Source organism: Triturus cristatus, chromosome 1_2 (assembly GCF_964204655.1).
Source record: "Triturus cristatus chromosome 1_2, aTriCri1.1, whole genome shotgun sequence".
Lineage (NCBI taxonomy): Eukaryota > Metazoa > Chordata > Amphibia > Caudata > Salamandridae > Triturus > Triturus cristatus.
Window position 1 is genome coordinate 862,382,498 of NC_140580.1, and position 13,841 is coordinate 862,396,338.

Here is a 13,841-nt window from a genome sequence, read left to right on the forward strand (position 1 = left end):
AGCCTCTTGTCTAGTAGCCAGGTCTGAACCAGTGGCATAACAAAGGCCCCGCAGTGTGGGGGCCCCGGAGCTCCAGGGGGGCCCTCAGCATAGCACCCAGGCCAGAGAGCTCCTGAGTGAGTCCAGAGGGGGGACCCTCCTTGCACTTTTTAGGGGGGCCCTCTCAAATTTAGTTACGTCACTGGTCTGAACCCTCAGTGGACTAATGCATTAACTGCCATGAACTGTGTTTGATTCCATGGCCAGAGGTTCAAATGACAGCATGGTCACTCATCCCCACATGGAACACTTGCTTAGCGCAATTCCATGTTTGTATTTGAGTACTCTGTATAACTTTACTTCTGAGAGCCTTTGTGGAAAAGATTCTGTACCACTGGTTTTAGAGTTTTGTAATAAAACCCTTTAGGCTTTTCATTGATCAAGAACACAGTTATTGACTGGGTCCAGATTATTCCTAAATTGGAATTTGAATGACCTGTGCTTTGATTGATTTGGATGCTTTGGAGGTGCCTTAACGTAGGGACACACTGCCTCATGTAATTGAGTTTGAACTCCATCTGGGAAAATCGAGGGAGGTCTAGGTGAGGTTAAATTTGGGCTTTGGCAATTTTGGCGTACCCTTGATTTGCTCCCACAATGGTAAGCCTCACTCTGAACAGATCTGATCCTCCCCTGCCTCTACATAGTATCACATCGGCAGCCCACATTTTAAATGATGGTGCTCAAAAAGCTGTGCAGACCACATGCTAGGTGATTTCAAACAAAAGTGAAACCGTAAAAGGCACTGCTGAGATTGCAGTCGTATTTTCTGTGTGGTTTTATGGAAAAAATAAAGGGGAGGGGCTGTCGTTCAAGGGATGGTTTGGGCTTTACATGATTTTATTTCTGGATCATGTATAAGGTTTCCCTGCTCCCCTCTCATTGGGATGGCAGTATCGACCAACAAGACTGCTGAAAACAATGACGAGTAGTTGAAAAAAAAACCACCATACAATAAAATATTGTTTCCAAAGAAACACTAAACAGACTAAAAGGTAAAAATCAAACAACACGGTTATTGTTTGTTTGTTCCATGCGTTCTATATTACAGGGACCATTCCCAGAGATCAAATAGCGCAACACGCTCACTGTGACCAAATAAAACCACATGCAATGTGATATCACAACAATGACAAATAATGCATTGGTAAACCTACACATTGGATGTTTATTTACAACTGCATGTACCAGCAACTGTGAAACATTCCGGCACACAGAGTATGTGTTTATGGGGTTTTGTGGAACATGAATGCCCTGGTATAACCCGGACTCTTAATCTGTACTCACAAGATGTTCACTCCTCATTTAAGTCACCATTTCAGAGTCAAGTGATGGTCTTTCAAATCCATAAATGACTCGAGTCGTGTGTTTTCGAGAGCAAGGGTTTACCTTGTGTTCAGTTCAAAAAGAGATGGGTGAACACCCCCTTTAAAGACCTAAGGTCACAGTTGGAGGACTGAGGCCATCGAATGCTGAGCGAGCCACAAAAAGCTCTTGCCAAGTGAATTTGGCTAATCTTTTATCCCTCTGATCCATTACTCTTAACCTTGTTTTAAACACTCCAGATGACCTCCCAGGCTTCCTGCCACCTGCTTCAAGTGTGGAACTTGGAATATGGCCCATGGGAACAACATATAGATGAAATGTACGTGGTACATTTCATCTATATGAAGTTGTTTCCTTTTTTATATGTAGATTATTATTTCCCAGTTAGAAGTAAACCGTTCTTTCATGCAGTCTGCACCCTCGTATCCTTCTATATGTGTAGGAAAGTTATATTACAGCTAAAACAAGCATTGGCAAAGTCATTGGCTTTGCCAATGTGTCTTAACTATGTTATACAACGGCGTGGCTACTTTCCAGCATGGCTGAAAGCTAGTGGCGTAGGGGAGAGTGGCGTGGAGTGTTGTAGAGTGGAGTGTTGTGGAGTGGAGTAGAGTGTCGTGGAGTGGAGTGGCGCAGAGAGTTGTACAGTGGAGTGTCATAGAGTGGAGTAGTGCCATAGAGTGGAGTTATGTAGATCGATTGGCTTTGTCAATGTGTGCTAACCATGTTATACAACAGCTTGGCTACTTTCCAGAATGGCTAAAAGTTAGTGGTGCAGGGGAGAGTGATGTGGAGTGGAGTGTCATAGAGTGGAGTGGCTTAATGTGGAGTAGAAATTTATAGAGTAGAGTGGCATAGAGTGGAGAAGTGGATTAGAGTGACGGAGTGGTGTAGAGTGCAGTAGAGTGGAATGGCATAGAGTGGAGTAGCATAGAATGGCGTAGATTGGAGCAGAGTGCCATAGAGTGGAGTGGCATAGAGTGAAGTGGCGCATAGGGGCTTAGAGGGGACTGACAAAGAGTGGAGTAATGTGGCACGGAGTAGCATTGAGTGGCGTGGAGTGGAGTAGAGTAGCGTGGAATAGAGTGGAGTGGAGTGGATAGGCATAGAGCAGAGTGGAGTGTCATAGAGTGGAGTGGTGCAGAGTAGCATAGAGTTGAGTGACATTGAGAGTGGATTAATGTGGTGTAAAGTGGAAAAACATAGACTGAAGTAAAATGGCATGTAGTGGCATAGAGTGAAGTGGGGTGGGGTGTCATAGAGTGGAGTGGATTAGCGTAGAGTGGAATGACATAGAGTTATGTAGAGTGGCATAGGGTAGAGTAGCGTAGAGTGGAGTGGGTTGTAGGGCAGTAGAGAGGCATAGAGTGGAGTACAGTGAAGTAGTGTTTTGTAGAGTGGAGTGGTGTAGAATGGAGGGGCATTGAGTGGAGAAGAACAGAGTGTTGTAGAGTAGAGTGGGCTAGAGTAGAGCCGTGTAGAGTGGAATAGAGTGTTGTAGAATGGAGTGTCGTAGAGTGGAGTGGCATGGAGTGGAGTAGAATTGAGTGGCATAGAGTAGAGTATAGTGTCATGGAATGGAGTGAAATAGAGTGGAGTGGCATAGGGAGGAGTAAAATGACATGGAGTGCCATAAAGTGCAGTGTAGTGGTGTGGTATGCAATGGAGTAAAATGACATGGAGTGGAGTGGAGCGGCATAGAGTGGAGTGGAGTGAAGTGCTGTGGAGTGGCATAGAGTGTTGTAGAGGAGAGTGAAGAAGAATGGAGTTAAGTAGTGTGGAGTATTTTATATTGGAGTAACATAGAGTGTTGTAGAGTAGAGTGGGGCAGAGTGGAGTGGATGTGGAGTGGCGTAGAGTTCAATGGAGTGTTGTGAATTAGATTTTAGTAGTGTGTTATAGAGTAGAGTGTCAGAGTGGAGAAGAATGCACTGTCATAGTGTAGAGCTGGGTAGGGTGAAGTGGCATAGAGTCATGGAATGGAGTGACATAAGGTGGAGTGGCATAGAGAGGAATAAAATGGCATGGCGTGTCCTAGAGTGGAGTGGATTGATGTGGAATGGAGCAGAGTGGGGTAGAATGGAGTATGCATGGTGTGGCAGTGCACTGCCATTACAGAATACATATTTTCCATTAAATTTACACAGACATGCGCCTTTGCTAATAAAACTTAAAAGTGCACAAACAATAATGTGTGGAAATTTGCATCACCGTGCGTATTGATTTGTTTTGATCGTATTAAAATATTTGTTTCCACCACACTTTGGAAAAATGTGGTTCATCTGTGCTTTCCTAATTCTGATATATTCTGAAGAAAATGTACGGTCAATTTACTGGCTTTTAAATTTTGTTGTGTGCTAGAAAAAAATAACATCCTGCACCTACAGCATTTTCTTACACACCCCCAATAGAGAGCAAGATTGTCACATAAATCCTCTCAGTTTGCAGTCAGAAGAAAGAAAAGTAAACACTAACCTCCCTGGAAGACAGAGTCTGACATTTGAACTCTGTCTTTGAATGTGGCAAGATAAAATACAAATTTTAAATCCTGTTTCTTGCTCATTCAAACTTTTTATTCACAGCGGCCCAGGTGATGTTTAATAGAAAACAGGGGGATAAAGTGAAGACATGTCGGGGGGTGCGTGGCCAGGAAGCCACCATGGCGGACGCGAGTTCTTAGCGCTCCGACCAAATTCCCCGGATTATCCGCCTAAAAGATCCTGCAGTGGTGCCATCTAAGTCCGAAACGGACGAGACTGTGGTGGCGCAGCGTGGGGGCGCCTGGGGGGCTCGGCGGTGTACCGGCTGAGCGGCCCGACTCGCGGATGTGACCCGGAGCTGAGGCGTGGCCCAGGGAGAGTGCCCGCGCGATGAGGTGGAGGCCGAGTCCGCGGCTGCTGACTGGGAGCGCTGCGGCCGCTGGGACTCTCCAAAGCGGTGAGGCTGTCGCCGAGGCGGAGACCCTACGAAACCCCCGGAGAGGCTGGGGGCGGGTGGCAGCCCCCCGGATGAGGTGAGGGGTGCAGGCTGAGAGAGCTGTGATCCTGCGGGAGGGGTCTGGGCCCATGCAGCTTCCAGCGACTTACGTGAAGCTCTGATGGCTGACAAAAGACACGGATCCCGGTGGCGGCTGCCGTTGACGTGCCACGGGGAAGTCTCCCGGCAACAGGTGCGGACAGGCGACGCTGCTGCGGTGGGGTGGCGCGCAACGAAGCCACAACATGAAATAAACGGACAAGGGAAAGTGGAACCTGGTGGTGGCGGTGCAGCGCGAAAAGCCTGGAAGGGACAGTCAGCCATTTTGTACGCTGCGCCATCTTATTCAGCCGAACCGCAGGGTAAAGTCCAGGTTGTGTGGCAAAAGGTGTAAGTGACTGGCGTCTGTACCCGGTGTGTGATTGGGGTACCTGTAGAGAAGAATGGGGTCACCAGACTGGGCCCTGCCAGGAGCGGGTACACCGGGGACCCGGGAGAAAAGTGGAACAGGAAGATCCTGGGGCCTACCTCTGCGGCGAGAACTATTGAAGCAAAGTGCTGCTTGGAAGAGGCTGGGGAGTGGCCTGGCGACTGGTGCTGGAGCTGTGGGACCGGGCTCCCAGCAGGCCCTAAGAGGTGCCGGGCCCTACATACACGGTGCCAGACCTGTTGGATGCCTTGGAGAGGAGTAGCATGGCTGCTGCTCTCGGCGCATCAGGACCTGCCGGACATCACAGCCACTATACCGCACCGTGACCTAATCAGGAGGAGACAGGCGTGAGCTGGTCCCTTAGTGCCCGTGCATTGGCACAGACTGGTAGCCGGGGGACGCACGTTCTGTGGCCTGCGACACCTGGGGGACACCGCCGCGAGTGGAGATCTGGCGCGGGGGGCTGCTGCTAGCGGCTGCCTGCTGTGGGACCGGAACACGAGGCGCGCACGAGACTGGTGGGGCAGCGGCCTCGCTGGCTGGAAACGAGCTCAGGGCCTTCCATCACACGCCTGAGTCACGAAGCACGCTATCCTGCACCCGGGCGCCAGCACACCAATTTTGCCCTAAACACATCGGACGTTGATCACAAATGCCCACGGCGCAACAACTGGTAATGGACTGCATGCGGGCCAAGATGCAGCAAGGGCCACTGCACACTGGCGGCCTGGATTCTCCACATCCGCGAGATGAGGGTGAAGTGGAGCCGACGCCTGCGGCACTGGCGGCCAAGTTGGACTCCGTCCTTGCGGCAGTGCAGAAAATAGGTGCCGCATTGGAACACACCAGGACGTCTCTGGAAACCAGGATCGACAAGGTCACCTCGGACTTCACGCTCCTCCACGCGGACCATCACAAGCAGGCTGACAAAGTTGCCACCCAAGGCCAAGTGATTGAAGAGCTTCAACCAGTCACTCGCAGCCATGCTGCTGCACTGCAAGATGTCATAGAGCACATGCATGCTCTGGAGGACAGAACGGAAGACGCGGAAGGGCGTTCTCACCGCAATAATATCCGCACCGTGGGCCTGCCAGAAGGAGAAGAGGGTAGGAACCCAGAGCAGTATGTCGAGACCTGGCTGCGAGAGCTTATGCCGCAGGAAACATTGTTGAAGCAATTTGCGGTGGAGAGGGCCCATCGGGTGCCCGCACGACGACCTCAACCTGGAGCCAGACCGCGCACGTTCCTGTTCAAACTCCTGAACTACAGGGACAGAGATGCGGTACTGCGAGAGACCCGGAAACTGGGCAGTCTCACGGTAGGCGGCAGTCGTGTCATGCTTTTCCCCGACTACACCGTGCTTATGCAACGACGTAGAAGCAACTACATGGCGGTGAAACGGCAACTCCGGGAGCTGCAGATACCGTATTCGCTGATGTTTCCTGCCAGGCTGCGAGTGGTGGTGAAGGATAAAGTTCACTTCTTCGATTCCCCTGCGGAGGCATGGGACTGGCTCGAGACATCAGGATTATGGACGGGGACCAGGCCGACGAACCCAGAGGACAACATCTCAACAGGCGGGAGGCCCCGACGACGTGGATGACGAAAGGCACTGCACGTGGCGGATCCCAGAACGGCAGCTCCCAGTCCAGAGAAAATGCGAATGGAGCGTCAAAATGCGCTGGCAGCAGTCACAACGCTTAGCACCCCGAGTGCTAAAGACAGGCTGCAATCCTTCGTGCAACCCACGGTGGTGGTGAGTGGCTCGTCGTCACCGTCCACTGACATTTCAGATGACCTTTGCCTACCGGTTGTCACCATACAGACGGCTGATGGTATCCTGGGATGAGAATGCTGACAAGCTGCACTTTGAGGCGGACTATCCACGCAAGTTGACAATTGTTGTTAATGTGGCTCTATTCCTGATATGTGGCTGATGGTATCCTGAGATGAGAATGCTGTCACGCTGAACTTTGAGGCGGACTATTCACGCAAGTAGACAATTGTTGTTAATGTGGCTCCACCCGTGATATGTGGGGGGAGGTAGCGGATCAACATGGCAGTTGGCGGTACAGTCCGGTTGCTTGTTATCGGGATGCCACCACACTTGTTGCTGAGTGGCCCGTGGTAGATAGGTGTTGAGACTTCTAGCTTCACCCAGGTGCCAACCAGCCCAAGCTATGCTGGTGAACTTTCTAGATGGCACACCACAGACGCGGGATAGGGAGGGGACAACCACAACAGAATGCTGACAGCGCACGCACTCCATTAGGCCGCACCTTGACCTAGAATACACATATGCATGGTCACAAAAGTTTGGACGAACAAACGCACAAAGTTCGCCCTGGACGTTATGTTGTTTATGGTTCACACATTGTTAATGTTACAGCAGACTGGTGCACTCACGCCTGACCACGCTCCGCACCCGCCAGACCTGGTCCCGCCTCTGACCTCCCCGCTGCCCAAGCAATCTCGCAATGGCGCACGTTAACGTGATCACATGGAACATACGCGGCATGCATACTCCCACACGGCGATATTCCATATTTGCTTACCTCCAGAGGCACTCTTTAGGAATCACCCTCCTACAGGAAACGCACATGTCACAATCGGAGTTAGAGAGACTGCGCAAGCGCTGGAGGGGGCAAGTGTATGGTACCGTTTATTCGGCCCATGCTAGAGGCACGCTCATTTGGGTGCGATCAGGCGTCCCGTTTGTTGGTAGGGCCTCGGTAATAGATCCCGAAGGCTGATACACTCTAGTACAGGGCACGCTCAATGGTCAATCGATATTGTTGGCCTCGATTTATCCCCCGAACACTGACAGCATTACTCACGCGGCTCTCCCAAGCGCTGACCCCCTATGCTGGGCTCCCCTGGTTCCTGGGAGGGGTTTTTAACTCGGTACTTGATGTGCATCTTGATAAATCCTTTCCCCCCCCTCCGCACAACATCAGCTGTATCAAACGCGCAAGTGTTCACTTGCTGGCTTTCTCACTGGGCATTGCAAGATATGTGGCGGGCCCTTCACCCCTCTGACCATATCTATTCATATTATTCGGCGACGCATGACTTGCATGTGCGCCTTGACAGGGTGGTGGGATCCCAGTCTCTGCTGCCTCTGGTTGCGAAATCGGAATATTTAGGGCGAACACACTCCGATCATAACCCTTTGTGGTTTCAACTTAGTTGGGAAACCGACCGGCCCCCTTTACCCACATGGCGCCGCCAACCTGCTGCGCTGGAGGACCCAGAATTCCGCTCCTCGCTAGAAACTGCCATTCTTTCCTATTTTGAGTTCAACAAAGGCACAGCAAGTGATGTGCTGGTGGAGTGGGACGCCCTCAAAACAACGCTCCGAGGGCACTGTTTGGGCACCACATGGAACGTAAGGAAGCAACTGGCGACATCCGTCGCCAGCCTTGAGTCGCAGCTTCTACAATATGAGCGCGAGGGGGAAGTAGGGGGCAGACACTCCAGCCAACTTGAGACCCTTCGGACGCAGCACGCGGAGCTCCTGGAACGCCTACGGTGCCATAACTATGCAGCCCACACGGTCCGCACACACGCCACGGCAGACAGGGCGGGCCGCTTGCTCGCCTGACTACTAAAGCAGGAGAGCAACCGCGCTCCGATTACAGCAGTACACATGCCGGAGGGGGACCTAGTGTACACACAGCGGGAAATTCACAGGGTCTTAGTGCACCACTACACTCAATTGTGTCAGTCAAGGGTCTGCTGTGCGTACCGCGACCTGGAGCGGTTCCTGGCGCAGAACCAACTGCCAACCGCCACAGGGGAACATCAGGAGGCACTTAACTGCTCCCTCACGTTGGAGGAGATAGGGGACGCGATCTCATCTATGGCGTCTGGGAAAACACCAGGCCCAGATGGCCTGCCCACCGAGTTCTACAAGGCCTACCGGGAGTCTCTGGGGCCGCACTTACTCACACAATTCATGACAGCATTGGAGAAAGGCACGCGGCCCCCCTCACTACATGAGGCGTACCTGGTGTCACTGCCCAAGCCGGATCGGGATCCTACATTCTTGAGTTCCTATAGGCCGCTAGCGCTTCTCAATGTGGACCATAAGATACTCGCCAAAATTTTGGCGGAGCGCTTGAAGCCAGTGGTTTCCGACCTAGTCCACAGTGACCACAATGGATTTGTGCCCAAACAAAGCACGTCACTGAACCTGCGGAGATTATATAGTGTGCGAGAGTGGCCAAGGGCGGGTTGCTTAATACTAGACCTTGAAAAAGCGTTTGATTGCTTAGAGTGGGGCTATCTGTCGACATTGTTGCAGCGAAATGATTTGGGGCTGGGATATCTGCAGATGGTGGGCCTCCTATACAAGAATCCTACTGTTCGGGTAAGACTGGGTCCGTACATATCTACTGCTATACCAATCAGCAGGGGCACCAGACAGGGGTGCCCACTATCACCGCTCCTGTTTGCGCTGGTGATCGAACCCCTTGCGGTAGCATTGCGCGACACTTTGGGAGACGGGATACTTTTGGGTGATGCGGTACATCAGGTATCGCTATATGCGTACGACCTGCTAGTATACGTACGAGATGTTGAAGACATCCCAACCCGGTTGGCCCGCATTTTCCATGATTTTGCTGCCATTTCGGGACTTCGGTGTGTGGTAAATAATTTAATTACCGGGATTTAACTTGATACAGAACATAATAAAAATAGCTCAGTAAATAAGAGGCAGAATCCGTGGTATTAGAGGTTCGGAATGGGTTTTATTCTAATGGACGATTTCGAAATCGTGGCCTCCAAGTTCCATCACCACGGAGGTTCAGGAAGTGAAGTACATACATTATTGATAATTAATCACTTTTATACAATAGGCATTACAGTGAGGCAAAGGCAAGAGGCGTAACAATTGATAGTAAAGATAACATTTCACATGCGTAGCTGAAGGAGGCGTAATTGGGAGTAACAAGAAAACGTCATTGGTTGTGATGTCACATATGGGTGGATCTATGAAATAATTTCGCAATGTCAGCAGAAATACTTGGCAGAAATGCGCGCAGCAGTATGACGTGTAATTGACGTGCAACTAGGGGGTGAAGGGGACTTGACATTTAGCTCTACATGTGGCGACAGAAGTCTGGAGGGTCAAGTCAACCTAATCCCAAATCATATCTAACATCCTATGTTTAAAGAACTATGTTATCCAAAAGAGAGGCCTTCTTGGAGTAAAATCTTATTCTATACTGACTATACTGACTGTTAGTGCGTGTACAAGCGTCTAAGTGTCTACACTAGGTGCGAGGGCAGGAATCTTCCATAGTAACAGGGCTATGAATTACTTGCATGAAGACAGAGAAGCCGGGCCTTTGCTCGGTAGCTGGAAGAATGTTTACTGAAACTACTAGACAGGAATGCATTGGGCAGGGGGCGGAGCAGATAATTTCGAAGGTGAAATACAGTTTCTTGGCAGGCAACAAGCTGATGTCAGGCTTCGTGAGCCGCGCAGGGAATGAGACAAAGTTCATGGTCACAGATGCAGGCTCAGACTGGAGCTTCAGAGGCAGAAAGCAAGAAAAGCTTGATGACAGAATCAGGGCCTACTTGCCTGGACTGAAAAATGGCATAAGTAAACCATATAAAGCCGGTGGCCTTTCATACTTAGGAATGGAATATCCGGCCTATTCATGGCGGATCTGAAAGAGGACATGTTGACGGTGGACGCACATGTGTTTGCGTCTTCATAACTGGAACTGGAGGGAGTATACATGTACTTGTGATCCATACATGAAACCGTTGGGGTCCAAGATAGGGGACATAACTGATCAGAAAAATCCATATTTCCACATTCCCTCCTTGTCCCCTACTTGCCCGTCAAGAGATATCAATCTTCATTAATCCATTGATCTGTTCATATAGCATCATTTGTTCTTCTTTCTTCTTCCGGGATCTTGAACGAAAATCTTGATGTGGAATACACGATGTGGCACACAGACCACAAATCGCTGGTCCACATTGCAGGCATAGACAGCAACTGAATAGTATGAGAAGGCCAATACCTAGGAAGGATAGAACTCTCCATCCCCAGGCTGATAACACGCTCCAAAACCAACCGGACCAAGTCCAGGTGCCTGGATTCTGGTGTATCTGGCTTACAATCTTATGAAGGCGGGTTATGGCTTTATATACAGATGGCGAATTTTCTGGTATGAATACGCAGCAGCTTGATCCGATGACCCTACAAGCTCCGCCCCTATCGGCCAGGATGACGTCAAGGACAAGACGATTTTGAAGCACAACAATCCGCATAGCAGACTGTTCTTCTGTTAAATTGCCTAAGGCGGAAATAGTTTCGTTCACTACTGCTTCAAGGGTTCTAGTTAATCTACGTATCAGCTTACTATTAGTAACGGTGCCTATATAGGGAAAGAGACCTTTATTGAAATCTGTGTATTTTTCCCATGCTGTTTCAGTGTAATCGACTATTGGGAGATCTCTCCTTTCTCTATTGTGTACTAAATGAGTATTTCTGTGATAGTCAGGAGGAGCTAGAAAAACAGGTGGCAAAAGGAATCCAATGTAGCAGGTACCATCCCAATCTAGAGGCAAACGTACATATGCCGTCTGACCACATATAAAATAGGAATGGCGGGAAGCTCTAAATGTCGACTTGCCTTGATCACTAAATTCTATTACAGTGGTGCATCTACTATGGCCCATATGTATGGAACCATTCTTTCTTACACATAATTCACCTTTTACTGGAAATACTGACATGGCGGGCAAACTTGGAGTGACTTCGGATTCGACATTCAAGATCAAGAGATTAAGCGTAAAATTACCTAATCCATATACTTCATTTTCTAGATCAGTTCCTGTTCTTTTGGGAAGTCCCTCCTTGTTGGGGTGGCAGACTTTAAGTAAGACTAAGTTCAGATTTCCCCATACCCAGTTGTCTTGATAAACTGCAGAATTTGAATCTAAGGAATTAATTAAGCTAAACCATGCTCCACAGGAGCCGTTGTGTGTGAACGGGTATGGAAAAAGAGGTAGAATTCCTTTATAGTTCTGATAGGGAGGGAGTCGGCCACATATCCAACAATTTGTAGCATTGCTAACCTGATGGGAATGATGTAACATACTAATAAAAGTGTTATTGCGCAGCGCAAATCTGTATGACAATTCATGCGGGGGTAGGTCACTAAAAGAATGTTCAGCAGTAACATTATAAACATGTCTAGAAATAGGATAATATATGTGCAACAATATACTTGCAGTAATTATTAAGAAACTTAGGAAAAACAAAATTAATAACGTCACTGTGCAATGACTACGCAGTGATTTACAGTATGCATGTCGTTTCAACATTTTTCGGGTGTTTTCTCTATTCAGATCTAAGGGATACATGTCAGGGACAAATTCAACCGCTTCACCTTGGAGAGGACTTAAACAATCAAATTTCCCGACGGGTTAGATCTGAGTTTTAGTTTATAATGTTCGTGACTACTGGTTTCAACAAAAGGAAGTTTTGAGTCAATGGGTGAAGATACACAAGGTGTGGTGTTTACGTCCGATGGTAGTCCATGAAATTTCTTGATGTGACTTGAATGTACCCAGCCTTTTCTGCCTTCGATCTTCACGGCTGTCCTTGTGGTGAGCAAGACCAATTGTGGCGACCTCCACCTAGGATCCAGCTGAGTCTTTCGATCAAAGTTCCTCACTAAAACGAGATCCCCCGGAATTACGTCATGGGGTTTCACTTCAGTGTTGTCAGGAAAAGCTGCAGCTACCTGTGAACGACAAGATTGTAGTGCAGACATCAAGGAAGCCAAATAATCTGTCAGCATATTACAGTCAATATCAGTTATTTTACGTGGTATAGGCGTCCCCCACATATTTGGTGGTCTGCCAAAGATCACCTCATACGGAGATAGCCCTGTTCGAGAGTGTGCTACCATTCTCATGTAAAAGAGTGCAACTGGTAATGCTACTACCCAGTCGACACCTTTCTCCCTGCATATTTTGGACAATCTAATTTTCAGGGTCTGATTATGTCTTTCCACGAGACCTGCTGCCTCGGGGTGTCGGACACAGTGGAAGTTTCACTGATAGCCTAACAAAAGTGAAACGTGTTTCATTAGTTCGGATGAGAACGGCTGGCCGTTATCTGAGTAGACAGCACGTGGTAAACCGTATCGTGGGAAGAATTCTCGAACTAACTGTTTGGCAGTAGTCGGGGCAGTGTAATCTGAAACCGGGTATGCCTCTGTCCAACGGGAAAGAGCACAGACAACTACGAGAACATATTTGAATCCTCGACATCGTTCCATCTGGATATAATCCATCTGGAGGATTTCAAAAGGGTGATCAGGAGGCTGAAATCCACCCTGCTCTACGGGGATGCTTTTTCCTGGGTTGAACTGACAACAGATCATACAGGTACGAACTTTTTGTTTCGCTGCTGCTCGTAAATGCTTGTTGAACCAGATATGTTGGATGCTGTCTAGCATAGCTTTTTCTCCTAGATGTGCTGGACTATGTATAGTGTTAATAATAACTTGGACCATTGAATCAGGAAGGAACCACACAGATTTTTCCTTCGTCATCCATCCTTGGTCCGTTTGAATCCCTCCTAATTCAGTCCATTTCCTTATTTCGTCTGGAGTAGCATGTGTCTGTATGTCAATTACATCAAGAGCGGGATCCTTAACCATCATGCAATGTGTTGGTGTCTGGACTATTGTCTTTGTCATGTCGGATGTTTGAGTTTGAGCAGTCTGTTTAGCTGTTCTGTCAGCTAGATCATTGCCTTGAGAAATGATATCAGTAATTTTCGTATGAGCTTTGCATTTCATAATCGATATTGCAATGGGTAGATGTATTGCATCTAATAAGGCATGAATGAGGGGTCCGTGCTGAATGTGGGCACCGTGAGAAGTTAAATAACCTCTCTCTCGCCACAGCACGCCGAAGTCATGTACAACTCCGAATGCATAACGTGAATCAGTGTATATGTTGACTTTTTTATTTGCGGCTTGAATACAGGCTTGTGTCAGAGCGACGAGCTCTGCTGCTTGAGCGGACA

General features: G+C 48.8%; 1 protein-coding gene across 1 annotated transcript in view; it reads left to right on the forward strand.

Moving 5' to 3' along the window:
- Positions 1-13,841, forward strand: part of MEGF6 (multiple EGF like domains 6) — a 1,140,767-nt gene that overhangs the window by 344,311 nt on the left and 782,615 nt on the right. The window lies entirely within an intron of this gene.